The 15,815-nt window shown below is 49.9% G+C and overlaps 1 protein-coding gene across 4 annotated transcripts in view; it reads right to left on the bottom strand.

Annotated features, from left to right (window-relative positions):
• BCAT1 (branched chain amino acid transaminase 1) overlaps positions 1-15,815 on the bottom strand; it is an 891,267-nt gene that overhangs the window by 464,490 nt on the left and 410,962 nt on the right. The gene's annotated exons all lie outside the window — the stretch shown is intronic.

Genomic DNA, 15,815 nt, shown 5'->3' with positions numbered 1-15,815 from the left:
AGTTTAAGAATTAATTCTGAACAGAGTTTGGATTCTTGGCGAGGGGAAGGAGCACTGCATTAGCCAAAAACTAAAGGTATGCTCTCTAAAGGATCCAAAAAACAAAACAAACGCATTATCAAAATGCACATACAAAAAATACCCAACATATGTGCACGCAAAATTCAATAGTAATTATACACATAAGTGAATTTGATCAGAAAAACAAAAACGTAGTTTCGAGGGGCTTGGGTCCTCCGACGTATTCCATATCTATGACAGTATCACCACAGCTGTGCTGCTTTGGAAAATCTTTCGCCGTCTGCATCCTGCATCGATGACGTCGATACGCCGCTCTCGAGGATCTCCTCCGACGGCCGACATCACTGGATGTTATAAGTAGGACGCACGACGCCCGTAGCCTCAGTTCTGTTTTTTCCGCGAACGTGTTCGCTTCGGAGATCTCGGCGCACCTCGACTATTCGTAGTTTCTGTTTTCGGTTCTTCAAACCTGTTCGTTTGTGAAGTTAAGTCCTTCGAGATGTCTACCTCTTCTTACACCCCGCGTCCGGGCTTCAAGAAGTGTGGGGACTGCGGGTCCAAGATGTCAGTGACGGACTCCCACGACGCCTGCCTCTGGTGCCTCGGGGAGGCCCATGACACGGATGATTGTGTCGACTGCCAGTCGCCTACATCCAAAGCCTTGTGGGAATGCAAGAAGAAACTGTCGGTCGGTAAGGTGTCCAAGCCCTGGAAGTCGAGGTCCGTGGGGCTTTCGACGGACGATTCGAGGGGCGACTCTCCGCATCGTCATGGGAAGTCCAGTGGGTCTCGGTCCCGGAGTGGGTCTCGCCACTCCTCTGCCTCTTCGAGGCTCTACCGGAAGCACAGTCATCGGTCGCCTTCCCCATCCTCATCCGAGGACTCCGCCCGTCGGCGGGTCGCTTATCCCACCAAGCATGCGACGCCGGAGGAATGGGCTTCCTTCGGTAAGAAAATGCTAGCGATTCTCAAATCGCAGGACACTGGTCCGTCCGCGCTTCCAAGTGGGGTCGGTTGTGATCGGACTAGAGACACTGCTCGTAGGCCTTCGGGCTCGGCTGGTCGGCACGATTCGCGGGAGCGGTCCCACTCCGACAAGGGGAATCGTTCTAGTCATGCCCGTTCCAGGTCCCGGTCCTCGACGCGCTCGAGACCGTGTGAGCCTGTGATGTCTTCGAGGAAGACGTCGACGCCTGTGGTGCCGAGGTCGTTGAGGGACTCTCTCGAGGCTCCGCCTCCAAGGAAGTAGTCGACGCCATCGGCGCCCAAGATGTCGAGGGACACGCTCGGGGCTCCGCCCTCGAGGCCTGTGTCGACGCCGTTGATGCTGTCGGCGCCTTGTTCGGCGTCGACACCGATTCACTCGACGCCTTTTGAGGCTGTTTCGACGGGGGTACCCCGGGGCACATTGGAACCCCCTAGAAAGGCCCTGGCCAAGGTCAAGCATGGCTTTGTTCCCCATTTTGTGTGCACTTTCCGCCATCTTCAGTACATTTCGGAGGTGGATGAGTGCTCTGATGATGGCATGGTTCCTGATACGGTGCCAGATGAGATTCTCTCGGGCCATAGCCAGATTGAGGACCTGCGTCAGTCCCTGCACGACGCCAGTGGTCTGGACACCTCTCCGGAGGTGGAGTTTTGTAGGCCTGAGCCTGGCACCCATGCCGCCTCCTCGTACCAGCGCCTTATGTCTAGGGTCACCGAGTACTTGGGGTGGTCTGCTCCCCCAGGGGATTTTCTTCAGGATGACCTCACGGATATCCTCGACCAAGGTCCACCAATTGACTCAGTACTGCCGTTCCATATGGCTCTACAGAGGACGGTGGCGGCGGCTTGGACTGCTCCGGAGAGAGTCTCCTGGCAGTGGGCAAATCTTTGCCGCGAAAATACCGGCCTGCCAGTAGCGACCCCTGCTACCTGACCAAGCACCCCACTCCGGAAAGTTTGGTGGTGTAGGCGGCTACGCCCCAGCAAAGCAGGCTTCGTATCCTACCATCCCTCCTGATAGGGACAAGCGTTTTGATGGTTGGGCGAAGAAAGTGTTTTCTTCAGGCGGCCAACTCTGTACGTGCCTTGTCACGTTTCACGCACACTCTGTGGAACTGTTTTTCCTTAGCGGTTGAACATATTCCCGAAGGGGACGAACGGGATGGTTTTCCTGCTATGGTCCAGGATGGCAAGGACGCCATGTGTGAGGCCGTTCAGTCGGGTTTGGACATGGCAGATTGTGTCAGCCGGTCCATGGCGGCGAGCACCGTAATACACAGGTTTGCGTGGTTGCGGAAGTAGGGGTTTGCTCTTGATGTGCAGGCCCGGCTCCTCAACATGCCCTTTGATGGTGAACATCTTTTTCGGCAGCAAGGTTGACAAGAGCCTTGAGAGGTTGCAGACCTCCAAAGCTGCAGCGAAGTCATTGGGTGCTGCAGTTCGCCAACCTCAGCCTTTTCGTCCTAGGGGACAGCAATGGAGGGGAGGTTCCTTTCGTTATTACTCATCCTTTGGTAAAGCCAGAGGAGCTGCCAGTCAAAGGGGCCACTGTAGGAATGCCAGAGGTGGAAAACAGGGTACTCAAGGTGCCAAGCCGCTCGGGAAGTTGCCTCTTTGCCCCAAGCAACCGCTTCAGCTCAGTCATGAGGCCATGTCCCATGGTTCGCCGGTTGGGGGAAAGCTGGCGCAGCATCTTGTCGAATGGCGTGCCATTACTTCAGATGTGTGGGTTCTGGAGATCATAGCCCACGGCTATTGTCTTCCCTTTCGGCAGAGGCCTCACGACAATCCACCGGGGAATCTCTTGTTGCAGAGTCCAGATCCGCTCCTTGTGCAGGAGGTTCAAGCCCTGCTGGAGAAAGGTGCCATAGAACTGGTGCCTGTAGCGGAGAGGAACAAGGGATGGAATTCCCCTTATTTTTTGATTTCCAAGAAAGACAGGGGATTGAGACCCATCATGGACTTGCACGGTTTGAACAAACTCCTCAGGAAGTACAAGTTCAGATGGTTACTCTTTCTCAAGTCCTACAGGACCTTCAACTTCAAGACTGGTTGGTGTCTCTCGACCTCAAGGACGTTTATTTTCCTGTGCCGATCCATCCAAAGCACAAGAAGTACCTGAGGTTCGCGGTTGGCGACTCGCACTTTCAGTTTCGGGTCCTGCCTTTCGGATTGACCTCCGCCCCTAGGGTCTTCACCAAGCTCATGGTAGTGGTGGCAGCGCATCTCATGAAAGGGGGGATTCACGTCTACCCTTACCTGGACGATTGGTTGATCAGGGCGCGCTCTCCCGAGCAAGTCCTGGATCATCTCTCCGTCACCTGCCACTCCCTCCACAAGCTGGGCTTCTCCCTCAACTTAAAGAAGTCCCACTTGACGCCAACTCAAAGGCTCCAGTAGATAGGAGCACTGTTCAACACGTCCCTGGGCAGTGTTTTCCTCCCCAGGTGAGGGCTCATCACATTCAACAGATGGTGCACAAGTTTCATCATTCCCAGAGTCTCCCAGCGTTCGAGTTCTTGAAATTGCCCGGCCTCATGGCATCCTGCTTCTTCTGGTGCCAGAGGCCAGGTTGCGGATGAGATCTTTGCAATGGGCACTTAAGCTCCAGTGGTCTCAGTCTGCCGGCAGGATGTCGGAGTGTTAGGGAGAATTCTCTGTTTAGGCTGCATTTCCTAACCTAGTGAGTCCCCCAGCAGCTTTGCTGGATTTTTGGGGTTTATTTTTTTCTCCTTCCAAGAGACTCTTTTACCCTCACTCTTGGGCATGATTTGAGTGTGTTTCTTTGACTCTAGATGTGTTTAATGGGCTATGGGGTCTTTTACTCCATAGTGTTTCATGTGTTTTTGTGATATGTTTTACACAGCTCCCTTAGTGAAGTAACACAGTGGTGTCATAGTGGCCCCCAAGTATAGACTCCCTACCCTGGGACTGACTACTGTCTCCCAGGGCATGTAAAGTCACCATTGACTTTACTAGTCTTGAATTCTGAACAGAACCAGTACAAACCATCATATTGTGGACGTACTGGCTGGGGCAATTTGATTGCCCCGGGGTCTGTTAGTCGAGGGGGGCACGTCTCCGTCCCCCCTGATCGAGTTTTGGCTGGTGGCAATGGATACTACTTTTTATATTCAACCGCGAATATTTCTCTATGGGATTTTCCCATTGTTGAGGCTACTATCTTTATTTATTTAATTACGATAGCCTCGAACATACCGCCGGTTTATTTAATTATTATTAATTCTCCGGTTGGTATTTTTTGCCAAAACTCGGTTTTAAAATGGCGTTTGTGTTCTCTTCTGTGACTCCAACCCAAGTCGAGCCCTTTGTTCCACTTTTTGGCGGGCTTCTCCACAGAAGCCCTCCAAAGTGGTGCCACTCTGTCTGGGGTACTTAGGAGGGGTGGAGGGGGATTTAGGCACCCTGGACTGAGTTGCCTAGGCAACTCAAGTCGCACTCTGTCCTGACTGGCCCAAGTGGTGAGCCGGCCGGCTCACCACTTAGCATGTTTGAGTGACAGCTAGGCTGAGTGAATGGAGGTTTTCTGCATAAAAGCAGGGCTTTGGGGACTGGAACTTCAGAAGTCGCCACAGGACCTAAGAATCCGACGACAGAGAAGCTGAGCCGACCTGCCACGACGACACCACCGGTGGAGCCCTGCTGGACCGTCTCACCACTTTTCCCAACGACAGAGGAGATCTCCCGCCGGAGAGTCTTCTTCCTTTGACTGGTGGGGATAACCAGTTTCACCGTCTTTTTCGCCTTCCCGACGCATCTCGTGGCCGCCTTGCCTGTGCCAAGCACCCCGGCAACCGGAATACCATGTTTTACCACGACTGCGAAATAAAGGGTAATACCTTTAACCGGAAAACTCCGCGGCTGGATTCTTCCCTGGCAGTGCAACGACCTTCATCTTTCCTCCAAGTCGAGATCTTCTCTTCCCCTGGACGACGACGAGACTTGCACCCGCTGCCAGGAACAACTGCCACCGCTGGAGGATCCTTCCCACTTAAGGTACCGTGTCCCGCCTGGCTTCCCTTGCTACCGACTGTACGGGGTAGATTTAGCCCCCGGCTTTCGAACCTGGGTTAGCCTGGGACACCCTGGCTAAACTTTTCTGAGCCTCTCTAAACTCTTTTCGAACTCTCTGCAAGACTTTCTAAGCCTAGTGTAACTGTGTGATCTTGGGCGCATTTGTGCTCTGCTCTCTCTAAGAGTGGGCCCAGCCTACGGACTTTGGCTCACAAGTGACTTTTGCTCTTCTGCCTTGCTAATAGTGTTCCTAAATCTTAGAGTGGTGTATCTTTCCATATTCTGTCTTTTTCCCTCCCTTCTTCATGAACTTATTGGAGTGCCATCTATAGTTAAGCGCTCACCTCTGTATGAAAATAAGTGGTGATAACTAAGACTTATCTGATAAGGAATAAGGGTTGTATATATTATAATAGTAACTGTGTTTAGAGTGTTTTACAATATGAGTGCTGGAGTGTTTCAAACAATGTGTTTTTAAATAAATAATTATATACTTTGATACCAAAGCTCTGGTCAGTGTTTGCTTGTATTATTGTGTCTGAGTGCCTATTGTGTATACTTTGCATACTGCCTAACTCTTCTTGAGGGAAGTCTGACTGCTCAGCCACAGCTACCATGTACATCTGGGTGGTACAGACTGCTACCAAGTGGGTTTACTGCTAACACCTGTAGTCCCAAATCTTTTGCAGTGTTCCCAGTGTTCAGCGGTCATTGGTCTTCGTCGGAGTCCAGACTCCATATCAATCTGTTGGAGCTGAGGGCCGTCAGGCTTGCCCTGAAGGCTTTTCTGCCGACTGTGCGAGGAAAGAATGTCCTGATCCTGACGGACAACACAGTGGCCATGCACTCCTCAACAAAAAGGGGTGGGGGGGCATGGTCACTTCTTCTGTGCAGGGAGGCGATGCAGCTCTGGTTCTGGGCAATCCAGCAGGAAGTTTCGATCTCAGCAGTTCATCTGGCCGGAGACAAAAACGAGACGGCGGACGCTCTGAGTAGGCAGAGCACGATCTCTCACGAGTGGGAGTTGGCTCAGGAGATTCTCCTGGAGATCTTTGCCCTTTGGGGGACCCCTCAAGTGTATCTCTTCGCCTCCAGTGTCAACCGGAAGTGCGAAAGGTTCTGCTAGCTGGAATTTCCTCCAAGAGGAGCCTTAGGAGACACGTTCATGGTGGAGTGGTCATTCCCACTGCTGTACGCGTTTCCTCCAGTCCCCGTCATCCCGCAAGTGCTGCGGAGGTTATGAAGGTTTGGTTCCCGCATGATCCTCATTGCTCCGGCATGGGCCCGGAGGACGTGGTACCCGGACCTTCTTGACTTGTCCATCTGCCCACCACGTCGTCTTCCCTACCGAGACCATCTGCTCTCACGGGAGGGGGGTCAGGTTCTCCATCCAGAGGTCAGATCCCTCAACCTTCACGCTTGGTTTCTGAAAGGTTGAGGTATAAGGATTGGGACCTCCCTGAAGACGTGATGGAGGTGTTGCTTTTGGCCAGAAGGCCCGCAACAAAGTCCCTGTACCGTTGCCATTGGAGAAAGTTCTGCGACTGGTGCAGGGTTAAGAATGTGACATTCCTGTGGTTCTGTCTTTTTTGCTTTCTTTAGCCCACAGGGGCTTGCAAGTGGGTACCATTAAATGTTACCTGGCGGCGCTGTCCATATTTAAGCGCTCGTCTGAAGAGTGTTCTTATTTTAAAATCCCTTTAATTTCTCAGTTTCTAAAATGGCTTACTAATGTGTTCCCTCTGTCACCTTTCCAGGTGCCCGGTTGGGATTTGAACCTTGTCCTCAAGTTTCTGATGGGTGCTCCGTTTGAGCCTTTGCATTCGTGCCCTTTGAGACTGTTGACTCTTAAAACTGTATTTTTGGTTGCGGTCACTTCCGCTCGCAGAGTGAGTGAGTTACAGGCACTTTCAGTTAAGCCACCCTTCACTGTATTTTATAAGGACAGGGTTGTCCTTAGTGTTCGTCCTTCCTTTCTTCCGAAGGTGGTGTCGGAATTTCATTTAGGTCAGAAGGTTATTCTTCCGGCATTTTATCCTCCTCCGCATCCTGGTAAGGAAGAGGAGAGGCTCCATAGGCTCAATCCTAGGAGAGCTTTAAGCTTTTATATTTCACGCATGTCCCGGGTCAGAGTGGACGATCAACTCTTCATTGGTTACGCTGGAAAGCGTTTGGGACAAGCTGTGACTAAGCAGCTTTTGTCTAGCTGGATTATTCTGGCAATTTCTGAATGTTACCGCTTGGCGGGTAAGGACCCACCGGTCAGCTTGCGGGCCCATTCTACCAGGGGTATGGCTGCCTCTACTGCCCTACAGAGGGGTGTTCCTATTCGTAACATCTGTGATGAAGCCACCAGGGCTTCGGTCCATACTTTTGTACCTCACTACTCCCTCGATTCCATCCATGGGCAAGGCGGTCCTTTGCTCTGCAATTTGATTGGGCATTCTAAATTTCTGTATTCTAAATTCTTTTCCCACCTCCTTGCATTGGTACTGCTTTGTGAGTCTGTCATAGATATGGAATACGTTGGAGGACCCAATCCCATCGAAGAACAAGTTACTCTCTTACCTGGTAACGTTCTTTCGATGGGATGGTCCGACGACGTATTCCATATTGCTCCCTCCCTGCCTTCCCCGCTACAGAATTTCTTATGCGATTGCATCTTACGTTTCCGCAAGGCTTTGTGTGGTCAGACTAGCAGAAGACTGGTGCCACACGTTCTGGGAAAAAACTACAACTGAGGCTACGGACGTCATGCGTCCTACTTATAACATCCAGTGACGTCTGTGATTACTGTCATAGATATGGAATACGTCATCGGACCATCCCATCGAAAGAACGTTACCAGGTAAGGGAGTAACTTGTTCGTCATAACAAATATGAAACATGCTTTTACCCACATCTTGGCAAGCAAAAGAATGCCATACCCGAAGTCGAAATACTTTATTTTTCAGTGGCCAAAAGAAGCAGGGTCAAATAGGTTGTAAAGCAATGACCATTAGCAATCATGTGAGGCGCAGACCCCAAAGACACAAGGACCAGGGACGTCATTTGGGGGTCTCAGCAGCGACCCCTTAGGTCTCCCATGTTTCCCCTGTTCTCTCCCTTGCTAGCCCTAAAAAGAACAAATCCTTTTAATGTAAGCTCCTGGGGTGTGGCCAGTGCCATGTGGCTCTTTGTTTCTGAATAGGCTGGCTTTTTTTGTTCAGGCCTCTTAAAAAACACACAGGGTTCCACAAGTGTAACACTTTGAGCAGTGGACCTAAATAAGAAAGAATAGGAAAAACAAATAATTTGTCTTTCTGGAATGCTATACAATAATTGCTAGACTCATTAAAGGTTTTTTTCAGGCACTGATTTAGTCTGTTCTTAAACCCCTCAACTCAGCATTTCATCCTTCGGAGGTCGATAAATGACCACCAGCACAGGCTGGGTGTAGATTTCCTCTATATAAAGCGCTTACGCGTAAGTGCTATATAATAGCACATCATTATCGTTTGACCTTGGACATCTACTTGCATTCACAGTAATTTGGAAATATGGGCCTATACAAACTGATATTAACAATACATATGGTGATCCATTCTTGTATCAAATGTATATCACATTATAGTGATCTCAACCATATTTTTCGTAGTGTACTTAGGAACAATGCTATGTGATGCCATTTCTGTTTTGTCAAGGGGTGAAAGGTCGTGGTCCATCGCTTCCTGTGATGTCACTTTGGGGTGTGGTGTGATATGACAATGCATTAGTTACCGTAAAAGCATTTCTGATGGTTGTATCTGCTTAGATTCACATGCTGTGCATAGTCCGACATCCAGTGGTCACTGCGGAGTATTGCATTTTGTTTTTCGTAGTCGAAAAGGGGACGTCGACAAGGCGTGTCTGTAACACTATCCCTATAGTGACGTGCAGTGTACCCACAACCCCTCACGCGTCGAGGTCCCTCTGTTTGTATTTTTTCTGCCCTGAGGGTGCCTTCTATACGTGAGTACAGAAAAGAGAGAGAGATGTAGAAAGATGTCTATGTTCCTTCCATTCGAGTGGGGAGGAAGGGTGGGCGCATGTGAATCTAAGCAGATACAACCATCAGAAATGCTTTTACGGTAAGTAATGCATTGTCTTCTGATGTTTGTTAATCTGCTTAGAATCACATGCTGTGCATAGACTAGCGAGCATACCCGGAGTTGGAGGTGGGTTGTGAGAAGGAACAGTAGAGAAAAGATGTCTTAATACTGCTTGTCCCACCTGGGAATCAGATCTAGAGTGAGCATCTAGACAGTAGTGTTTTGTAAAGGTGTGCACAGAACTCCAGGTTGCCGCTTTGCAAATGGACTCAAGGGGAACGTTTGCAATGAATGCTATGGATGCCCCAGTGCCTCGAGTAGAGTGTGCTCTTGGCTTGAAGGGTAGTTCTCTCTTAGCAAGAGTGTAACAGAGAGTGATGCATTGAACAATCCATCTAGATATAGTGGACTTTGAGACTATATCCCCTTCTCTTCCTGCTGCCACCGAGACAAAGAACTGATTAGTCTTTCTCAGTGGCCTAGTTCTTTCCATATAAAACATGACAGCTCTGCGCACATCGAATGTATGCAGGCTCTTTTCTCCCAAATTGGAAGGGTTTTGAAAGAACGTTGGTAGTTCTATTGACTGGTTGACATGGAATTTCGATATGAATTTCGGTGCAAACCTTGGGTGTGTGCGTAGAACCACCTTATCTTTGTGAACTGTTACGAAGGGGTCTAGAATAGAAAGAGCCTGTAGTTCACTTACTCTCCTAATGGAGGTGATAGCTATTAGGAAAGCAATCTTAAGAGTGAGGTCCTTAAGAGTTGCCTTGTGCATGGGTTCAAAGGGTGAGCCCATGAGCCTGGTAACTACCACATTAAGGTCCCAGCTAGAAGCTGGGTTTGCTATCGGAGGGTGTATTCTCTTTACCCCCTCCATGAAGGCTTTGATAACTGGGACATTCCACCATGACACCTTAAGTTGAGAGGTGGTGTATGCAGAAAGTGCCGCTAGAACGACTTTAATAGAATTGAACACTAGACCTGTAAATGGGTCAGGTAAAGGACAATTTGTGTGGGAGAGCAGTGGACTGGGTTGATGCTCTTACCTCTACATCAGATGACTAACCTCTTCCACTTGCTAGAATAGCAGTGGCGAGTGTTGGGTTTTCTAGCTTCTCTGAGAATGTCCATGCATCTCTGAGGGAGTTGTAAATGGCCAAATTCTATGACCTCAGGAGCCAGGCTGCTAAGTTCATGTTCTGTGGGCATGGGTGTAGTGTCTTGCCCTTGTCCTGTGACAGCAAGTTGTACGGGCAGGGCAGTTTCACTGGTGGGGACAGGGACATCTCCATCAGGTGCGCAAACCATGGTTGGCGGGCCCACATCGGGGCTATCAGTATCATGGTGACTGGTTCCTGGTGCATCTTGTGCACTATCTTGTTCAGCAGAGGAGTCGGGGGAAAAGCGTAAACAAATTTCCCTGACCATGGTATCCAGAGACCGTTCCCCTTGGAGCGGTTCTGTGGGTATCTTGAGGCGTAATCTAGGCATTGTGAGTTCTCCAGAGTTGCGGAAAGGTCTATTTCTGGGAAGCCCCATTGTGTGAAGACGTCGAAGACGATGTCTTCGTGTAACCGCCATTCGTACTCTGGGGGCAGAGGGAAGTCTCTGCTGAGTTCGTCTGCTAGCAGATTGAGTTCCCCTGGTACATGTTGTGACAATAGGAACATGTTGTGTCTGAGAGCTCACTTCCAGATGTTCTGGGACAGCTTGGACAGTCCTGGAGAGTGAGTGCCCCCTTGCTTGTTGAGGTAAGTACATGGCTGTGGTGCTGTCCGTGAGGACCATCACTGTCTTCCCTTGTAGGTGTGTCTGGAAGGCTTTTAGTGCATTGAACACCTCAAGTAGCTCTAATAAGTTTATGTGCTTGGAAGCTACGCTCGGAGTCTAAACTCTGTGAGCAGTCTGATGGGATAGGTGAGCCTCCCATCCTCTGAGGGATACTTCTGTGGTTAGAGTGGCTTCCACTGCGGGGGTGGCAAATGGTTTCCCTATTACCAGGTTTTCCTTCGACCACCACCGTAGCGAGAGAACCACGGCCTGCGAGACCACCACTAGATCGTCCCATTGTCCGCTGGCCTGACACCACTGGCTGTTGAGCCACTCTTGCATTGGGCGCATGCGCAGGCGTGCGTGAGGTACCAAATAAATACATGACGCCATCATTCCTAGCAAGCGCATTGCTTTTCGTACCGTCAACTCTCGACCGGCCACATATTGAGGGAAATGAAACAGCATATTTTGGACCCTCTCGTTGGAGGGGAAGATGAGGCCGTCCTTTGTTCGAATTAGAGCCCGTAGGAATTGTTTTATTTGGCTGGGGTCTAAGCTGGACTTCTTCTCGTTGATGGAGAAGCCCAGTGGAACAAAAGGTCTACTGTCTTCTGGGTGTTTGAGAAGCATGTCTCGTAGGACTCCCCTGTTATGAGCCAATCGTCGAGGTAAGGGTATACCGGTATGGACAACCTGCGCAGGTGGGCCCCTGCCACTGCCAGTACCTTCGTGAATACCTTTGGTGCAGACGCTATGCCGAAGGGTAGCACTCTGAACTGGTAGTGTTTGCCCTCTATCATGAACCTGAGGTATTTTCTGTGCGCTGGCAACATCAAAATATGAAAGTATGCATCTTTCATGTCTAGTGTTGTCATGTAGTCCCCCTGAGATAGCAGGGGAATTACCTCCTGTAAAGTTACCATACAAAATTTTTGTCGTTTTACAAATTTGTTCGCTGGGCTCAGATCTAGTACAGGGCGCATGGTTAGGTCCTTTTTGGGTACAAGGAAGTACACTGAATAAATACCTTCCATTACCTGAGATAGGGGCACGACCTCTATTGCTCCTTTCTGTAGCAGCTGTTCTACCTCTTGCAGGAGGATGACAAGGTGTTCTGGTGACAGGCGTCGTCGCCTTGGAGGTCTGTAGGTGGGGGACCGATTGAACTCTATACAGTACCCGTGGGCTACGGTTGACATTACCCACCGGTCTGATGTTATTCCCTCCCATGCTGATAGGAACGATGTTATCCGGCCCCCAACGGAGACGCATGGGAGGGGACCCAAACCTTCGGGTCATTTGGTGCTACTTGCCGGGGTGCCTCTGGGGCTGGAGCCCTACCCTCTGCCCTTGCCACGGCGTTGTCCTCTTTGGTTATACCGGTTACCGGTACCCTGATTAGAGGGTCAGTTGGCCGCAGTGTAATGCTGTTGCTGCTGTTGGCGTTGGCCACGAAAAAAGCGGTTGTTTCCAAATCCCCGCCTGTTTGGAGGCTTTGAGATTTGGTCTATATTCTTTATGGTGTCGAATTCTTTCTTCGCATTTTCCAGTGCGTCGTCCACTGCCCTTCCAAAGAGATTTGACTCTTCTATTGGCTTATTAATGAGTGACGCCTGCGTTTCTGCCTTGAAACCGGAATTGCGAAGCCAGACGTGACGCTTCCGCAGAATTCCCTGCACCAAAGAACGCCCAGCAGTTTCTGCCGCATCAAGAGTGTTCTTAATGATGCTCTGGTTGACCAGAGCTCCTTCTGTAACTGTAGCCAATAAGCAAGTTCTTAGAGGTTCAGGGGCTTCTTCGATGTCCTGCTTAAACTTTCCCCATTGAGCATCAGCATAGCTTGCCAACAATGTATTATTATTAGCAATCCTAATTGAAAACGCTGCCGAGGCGGAAATTCTTTTGCCCAAGACATAAAGCATTTTCCCTTCTTTATCTGGGGGTGCCTCGCTGGTTGACAGTGGAACCCCAGCCCTGTTCCTTGTGTTAGTCTGGAGTCTGGGACTGAATGACCCCTGATATATAATGGGTCTGACTGAGAGGGTGAGAACAATTTCTCGATTCTTGGATTGACCCCTCTTACCAGCACGGGGGTGGACAGCGATGGGGTGAGTCGTCTCTTAACCGAGGCGAGGATAGGAATAGTTTGACTAGTGGGAGGTTTTTCTTTAATAATCCTTTCGACAAAATCAGTATCTGGGGTGACCTCCCCAGTTTCAACTTCAAAATGCGCTGCTGCCTTCCTCAGTAGCGCATTGAAGGTGGGCTGATCGTCTACTGGAGATGGGTTACTGACCTGTGTGGTCTGAGGAGAAGAAATGTCTATAATATCGGGGTCCGTAGACCCTGATGGCGACTGCCAGGGCTGTGAGCCACCTTCACCTGGGTCCTCCTCGTAGCCCTCCTCACCTATGTTAGTGTCATCATGAAAACCTTCTTCTTCTTGTTGGTCTTCATTATTCACAAACTCATCCTCTACCTGGAAGTGAGAGTCCTCTTCAGTGAGGTCGTAAGAGTTCATGTCTTCCTGTAGGGGGTTAAAGAGCTTCGGGTATTTAGCCCATGGCCCCTCCTGGAGTACCTCCCTTGGCCTCTTGGGTGTCCTATTTTCTGGGATGGCCATGAACCTGTCTAGCTTGTCCATACATGACTGGAACCTCTCTACAGTCCAGTAAGGTAGGCCAGAGCGGTCTGGGAGTGAAAAGGGAGTTTCCTCTCCCTGTAGTTGCTTATTTCTGTCCCTTAGCGTCGAAGATAGAGTCCCTTTGCCTTCTGAGAAACCTTCTCGCTGGCTAGGGTCTTCTGTCGACGGTGGGAGCTGTCCCAGCCTACCCTCCGGCGTCCTCTGCGTTTCTTTGGCCTTGTGAGCGGTTTTCGACGTGTGACCCGCCGTCCGTCTCTGGCCGTCTTTAGAAGCTATACGCGTGAGGCTTTCGGTGATCAGCTTCTCCGTCGAGGGATCGCTCGCCGTCGCACTGGGCAGTGCCGAGTCTTTACTGGCAACGTACGCACTCTTGCGAGGCGCGTCGCCTGAGGATTTGGGGATAGCGCCCTTATCTACAGAAAGCCCAGTCGCGAAAGTGGTGGCGGGGAGGGCTTGCGACCCTTACGGTCGGCGGAAGACGCCGGTGGACCTGACGCCTCCGTTGACGCTATGGCTGCCTTCGTCTTCGACGAATGCGTGCCGTGGGGTATGTTTTTCTGTGTTTTTCTGTGTGCGTCCTTGTCGCTGGGGGGTTCATCCCCATAAGCGGGGCGTGAGCCGGGCTTGTCGGGGCCGGGGACGGACGACGAGGAGCGGGAACGCTCCTTCGAGAGGTCTACAACCTCCATTGCGGAGGCCGTGTAATCACTGTCCTCATCACATTCGGCGGCGGCGGCAGCTGGCGAGGAGTCAGACCTAGACATCGCATAGGCTGCCCACCTTTTGACCCTTCGGTCCTTTAAAGTTTTGGGTTTAAGTAACTTACAGGCCGCACAGCCGTCCTCTTTGTGATCGAGGGGCAAGCAACGGTTACAACGTTTGTGCTTGTCCTTCCAGGTAAACTTGCCTTTGCAACGCAGGCAAAACCTAAAGGGCATCCTCTCCATAGCTGAGGGCATGAAATGTGATTACGACCTCAAAAGAGAGGGAGGGGAAAGGGAAAGACATTCTCAGAGTGAAACAAAGAAATGACCAACAACCCCACTCTCCCTACTGTGTTAGGCCGGCAAGGCCAGGCCACGTGTTCGGCAGCGCTGAAGGATCTCCTCCGTCGAAGATCTTGCTCGGCGGAGAACAGCTTGGCAGCTACGTCGAGGGAGGGATCTATGTGTTAGTTAATAATAAACGACCAAGGGTCGAGGAAATGATTTCGCAATGTCTCTCGAGGAGCTCTGCATAAAGGCGACCAGTAACTGGGAGGAAAAAAACAATCTGAGGGACCTCGACGCGTGGGGGGTTGTGGGTACACTGCACGTCACTATAGGGATAGTGTTACAGACACGCCTTGTCGACGTCCCCTTTTCAACTACGAAAAACAAAATGCAATACTCCGCAGTGACCACTGGATTTCGGACTATGCACAGCATGTGATTCTAAGCAGATTAACAAACATCAGAAATATATCTATGGTTGTTCCATAGAGCGCTCATGGTGTAGTATGATTCTGGAATCCCTGGATTCCAGAATCATACAATGATGAGAAAGCACCAAGAGAGGTCGCACCCACCCGGGGACCTCATTCTTGTATAAACTTAATAAATATAAAAGCAACTATATACATGTGTCAGCAATATTTCATTTTACAACAAATCGGCGACGAGGAACGTCAATTGCTAAACAGAGGCCCTCAGCAGGAGAGTGAATTCAGATGTGTGGATTAACAAATCATTACACTACAAAGCAAGCAAACGGAATCGCATGACAAGTTAAAGCACAGGCGGACTTGCAGCTAGTTGGAGTGGAGGCGAACGCAAACTGAAGAAACACAGTGAGTTGTGTATCACTAAGAATAATTCAAGTTAAGGAATCACTTACAAATAACGGCAACCGCAGATGAGTCTTTCGAGTGGTGTGCGAGCGTACATATGATAAGACATTAGAGAAATGAACCCTAAAAATGTAAAAACCCCGTGCAGCGGCCGTCTTATAAACAAAGAGAGTTACCACAGTAAAACATATAATACGGGTCCTCACCATTGTACGAATGTAACGGTGTAGGAACGAAGATGCAAATGTCTACTCGCAGAGAACAGAAAACAATATAATACAAATATGAAACTAATGTTATGAACAAGCCGCATAAGACAATTATATGGAAGATAATCTGATGCTGATATTATTATTAAAGAAATAAATCAGAAAAAAAAACCTAACACAGGCATCACCAAATTTAAAGGAATGGTTCGCCCAAAAAAAATTATTTCAAAAATAGATAGGCA

Source organism: Ambystoma mexicanum, chromosome 12 (genome assembly GCF_040938575.1).
Source record: "Ambystoma mexicanum isolate Mex_15411 chromosome 12, UKY_AmexF1_1, whole genome shotgun sequence".
In the NCBI taxonomy this organism is placed as follows: Eukaryota; Metazoa; Chordata; class Amphibia; order Caudata; family Ambystomatidae; genus Ambystoma; species Ambystoma mexicanum.
The sequence above is the reverse complement of the archived record's forward strand: the minus strand, read 5'-3'. Positions and strand labels throughout refer to the sequence as shown.